The following is a 5,238-nucleotide window of genomic DNA, read 5'->3' as shown; positions in this document are numbered from 1 at the left end:
TTGCTCCTGCATTAGAGTATCTTTCTTTCCAACCTCTATCTCCAAACCCAAGAAAAAGGGAAAGAAAAATGGTGAAAAGGGGCGGCTAGGTGGTGCAGTGGATAAAGCACTGGCCCTGGAGTCAGGAGTACCTGGATTCAAATCTGGTCTCAGACACTTAATAATTACCTAGCTGTGTGGCCTTGGGCAAGCCACTTAACCCCATTTGCCTAGCAAAAACCTAAAAAAAATGATGAAAGTCTCACTTCAAATACTAGTCCACCCCAAGATAGTGTTAACTTATTGCCCAGAGCAGGGATCCTTTATCTTTATCTTTTTGATATCATTGATGCTTTGGATTATCTGGTGAAGCATATGAACCTTTTCTCAGAATAAAAATTTTAACTAATTGAATGAAATGTTAAATTTCATTAAGAGGTTAATAAAAATAAAGATGTAATTTGATTTCCCATAAAAATTCACAGACCTCTTGAAATTTCAAGGTCCATAAATCCCTGACCTGGAAAGATCTAGGTATGCATTTTCTCTTACTGAGCTTGTAAATTGTAAAAATCCTTAATTGCTCCTCTTAACTGAATTTAAGCCGGGATGCCATAAATTATTAATTAAGAATGCTAAATTAAGGGACAAATTAAATATACAAGTAAATAAACTTGTAAGAATAAGATTTTCCCCATAGTCAGAGGATTCACTCCTATCTTTTTCCTGGAAGAAAGCAAAACAGTCTAAGGAGAGAAGGGAAATTAAAACCTTAGTATGTGCATCCTAGAAGGGCATCAACAGAATAGCATCCATATAGGCATGCCTTCTATATGATACACACACATAGCGCCATTTTGGAAGTCAGGCACTGAATATCTCAGAGATATTTCTTCCCCCTTGTGCCTGCTATCTTCAATCTCTTGTTACTTCTTGCTCTCACTCCTCTACTAGTGAACACTTTTCCTACATGGTTTCCATATGCTCCTCTATTTTCCCCTTCCCTCAATCCTTTAGAAGGGACAGGCTATGGAAAAGACTTTTATACACTGGCACAACATGAAATGAGCAGAATCAGGAGAACACTGTATACAGGAATAGCAATATCATGCAATAATCGACTATTATTGACTAATAATGGCAAATATAGTGATCTAAGACAAGTACAAAAGACTCATGTTGGAAAATGCTATCCACTTCCAGAAAAAGATCTGTTAGAGTCTGGATATAGATTGGTGCATGCTATTTTACCTTATTTTTGAGTGTTTCCTTTTTCTTTTTTTTTCTTCTTTCACAGTATGACAAATATGAAAATTTCTTTTTACATGACTGCACATATATAACCTATATCAAATTGCTTACTATCTTAGGCAGGGAGGAGGGAAGGGGGAGAGAGAGAAAAAATTTAGAACTCAAAATTTTATATAAAAAAGAATGTTGAAAATGTTTTTACATGTAATTGGAAAAAGTGAAAAAAAAAGAAATGGGACAGGCTAGTTTATCAGTCAAAATTGGGCTTTATCAGTAAGAAACAGTCAGGGAAAACTCTTCAATGAGCCACACTGGCATTCTGTGTCACTTTAGTTACTACTAATCTAGAAATTCTCTATCATTTCTTGCCCCTAGTAACTCACTCAAGTCTCTCATATGTTCTTTTTGTTTTTTAGGTTTTTGCAAGGCAAATGGGGTTAAGTGGCTTGCTCAAGGCCACACTGCTAGGTAATTAATAAATACCTGAGGTCGGATTTGAACTCAGGTACTCCTGACTCCAGGGCCAGTGCTCTATCCACTGCACCATCTAGCCGCCCCTCTAATATGTTCTTTGAGGCTTCCCATACCCACTGATTGTCCAGAAGAATGTATTCACTTGTTTCCAACATCTGCTTAAGGAGCAGTCAATAAGAAAACTATCTGACTGCAACAAAAGAAATTTAAGCTAGATTAATTTGTAAGTTCCTCAAGAGCAAAGAATATGTCACAAATCTATATCTTATTTTAAATTTTCCATATCTAAATCAGAGCTCAGTCTTTAGGTTCTCAGTAAATATTTAATTCTTGATTAGACATCATTAAGAACCCATGAAAGATTAGGCTTATTGAACCCTTGAATTCAAGACTAACCGATGTTGTGGAATCAACAGTCATAGGAGGTTTTAAAAACAGAATTAGGAGTTGTAAGATCAAGGGATTGAATAAAATCACCAAACCATAGACTTAGAACTAGAATGAACCTCAGGACTGATCAGGTTAAGGTATCAAACTCATGACAACTAACCACATAAAAAACTGCTTGCTCCCAAATGGAGCTTGAATTGCACAAAAATATAATTGGAAAATATTTGACAAAATAAATAAAAATATAGTAAAGAAAATGTTGATTTATGATTTTCTAAGTTGATATCTAGGCCTACAGGGATCTCTTTTCATTTGAGTTTGATATCACTGAACTAATCTATTCCATTCTTGGTCAAGAATTCCCTTTTCAATGTATCTGACAAATAGAACCCTCACTCTAAGCAAATTTTCAGTAATGAAGAATTAATGAATGTAAAGCACTTTGCATGCCTTAAATATCTATCTAAATGTGGATTTTTCTTGTTAAGTCCCTAGGTACTTCATTTTACTTTCTGATACTCTTGTTTTTCTCTTTAGATAAACTAAAATTACAACTTTCACCCATTGGCTATAGTTCTACTTTCTGGAGCCATGTCAAAAAAAGTCTAATCTGTCTTCCACATCATAGCTCTTCAGATATGCAAACAGTTATCACAGCTCTCTAAACCTCTCTCCTCTCTGCATCTTACCTACCTCCTATTCAAGTAAATATCTCTATTTCGTATGTTCTCTCCTCAACTGAAACCAACATCTCCTCATCTTACTATCCTGTTCCATTTCTTTTTGTCTAAACTCTAGTTTATCAATTCCTTTTACAATAAGAGATACCCAGAAGTAAACAAAATAAGAAATTTATGGTATGATTAGAGGAGCATAAAAGTGAAACATTACTCCTTCATTCTGAGAGAGAAAGAGAAAGAGAGATAGAGATCCTGATCTTTAAAAAGTTAATACCAAAAAAAAAAAAGAACAAGAGGGTCAGGGAGGGAGAAAAGATACATTTCTTAAATAATTCCATCTCCCTTCTGAGATGAGATTAGAAGTAGGAAGTTGAAAAAATAATTAATAGGAGCAGAATTGCAGTATTTTAATTGGATATGAGAGGTGATTTTTTTGTGTTTAAGTATATATAAATGAGGATTGGATTTTTCAAGAAAAACAAATTACATTATATCAAATGTTCATAGAAAAATGTAATATAAAATGATAGGATGACAAGAAAAGTAAAATTTTAAATTATTATCTTGAATGTGAGTGGATTACCAACATTAAAAACTGAATTGAATTAGAAAAAATAATCTAACAATATATTTACTTCATAAAACATACCTAAAACATATGAACTTATACAAATCTAATGTGAGGGGAAAGAATACTTATTATGCTTGAGTTGAATTCACAAAAGCAATTGCTTTCTATCATAATATGAAAAGGGAAAATACATTTGCTGAACACCCTCATAAGAAATAAAATAGTATTAATATTAAATATCTATGTACTAAATGCAACTAAGTACCTAAAGTAAACCTTAACTGAGAAGCATAATTTATTAAAATAAATGTTAATGAACTTCTTAAATCTAACATATTTTAGAGAGAAGTAGAAAAAAAAGATTTTATGGTATTGAAGAAAATATTGAGAGTGATGGAGTATATAAAAGAAATACAGTCTAACTCCCTACCACTCCTTTTCTACAAAGATCTAGAAAATGTACAAAAATGAATCCTGATTGGAAAATCCAAGAAAAAATTCACAGTAAATCATTTTTCTATCCCAGATTAGTGTAGGAAACAGAGAGATTCAAAGACATTAGAGATAGCATCTGAGACCACACCACACACAGCATTCCAGTTCAGCAAATAAAAAGTCAAGGACTATGTATCATGGAAAGAAGAGTCCTACGCCCATGCAAAGGGCCCAACCTTGACCTTGTGCAGTGTGGGTAAGGAATGCTAGTGATGGAGTTCGTTTCCAGGAGGCCCAACTCTTTGCATCGGAGACACGCAGACTTCAGCGGGGCCTGGCCGCTGTCCCCTGAGATTCTGTTCGCAGCCACCCGGCTTCCCGGATGGCCCGGAGCCGCAGCTGAGGCAGGCGGGCCCACGCACAGGCTGCCAAGGAGAGCCTTGGGGCCAGGTTCCCCCCTGGGTTCTACCCTGGAGCTGGGCGCTCGGGCTGTCCGGCAGAGATGGGGGCGACTGGGCGCGTTCTGCGGGCCGTGATCATGGGGCCCCCGGCTCCGACAAGGGAACCGTGTCCTCGCATCATCAAGCACTTTGCCCTGAAGCATCTCTCCAGCGGGGACCTGCTCCGGGACAACATGAATAAGGGAACAGAAATTGGTGTGCTTGCTAAGACCTTCATTGATCAAGGGAAACTCATACCAGATGATGCCATGACCCGACTGGCCCTGCATGAACTGAAAAATCTAACTCAATATAGCTGGTTGTTGGATGGTTTCCCCAGGACTGTCCCACAAGCTGAAGCCTTGGACAAAGTCTACCAGATAGATAGGGTGATTGATCTAAATGTACCCTTTGATGTTATTAAGCAACGTCTCACCTCTCGGTGGATTCATCCAAGTTCTGGTCGAGTTTACAACACTGAATTCAACCCTCCTCGAAAAATTGGCATTGATGATATTACTGCAGAGCCCCTTATACAGCGTGAGGATGATAAACCAGAAACTGTTTCCAAGAGACTAAAGGCTTATGAGGCCCAAACAAAACTTGTTCTGGAATATTACGGGGGAAAAAAGATGTGCTGGAAACTTTCTCTGGAACAGAAACCAACGTGATCTGGCCCCACGTATATGCTTTTCTCCAAACAAAACTACCAGAGAAAGAAGCAATGACTCCCTGAAGAGTTAGAAATCACTCTAAGAGGAGCAGAAAACTGGTTTACTTTGTCAAAGAGCTTCTGAATTATGGGATTCGGATAGATAGGAATCCTTCTAAGATCATGATCTACTCTCATTTTTGCTGATTTTTCTGGAAACTAAGTGATGAGTCAATCATGAAGACTAGTTTCTTAAATCTTTATTGCAGTGACTTGAGTCTCATCTCCTGGTGGTTTGTGTAGTTTTTTAAAAAATCCTATTTATGTATCTAATCCTACTTCATTCTGTAAAATGACAAAGACAGA

General features: G+C 36.9%; 1 pseudogene; it reads left to right on the top strand.

Annotated features, from left to right (window-relative positions):
- The first annotated feature begins 4,282 nt into the window (after positions 1-4,282).
- On the top strand, positions 4,283-4,891 carry LOC141493954 (GTP:AMP phosphotransferase AK3, mitochondrial pseudogene; annotated as a pseudogene).
- The last annotated feature ends 347 nt before the right edge of the window (positions 4,892-5,238 follow it).

This window comes from Macrotis lagotis, chromosome 7, assembly GCF_037893015.1.
Source record: "Macrotis lagotis isolate mMagLag1 chromosome 7, bilby.v1.9.chrom.fasta, whole genome shotgun sequence".
Classification (NCBI taxonomy): domain Eukaryota; kingdom Metazoa; phylum Chordata; class Mammalia; order Peramelemorphia; family Peramelidae; genus Macrotis; species Macrotis lagotis.
Note: the sequence above shows the minus strand (reverse complement) of the source record. Positions and strands in the feature narration are given on the sequence as shown.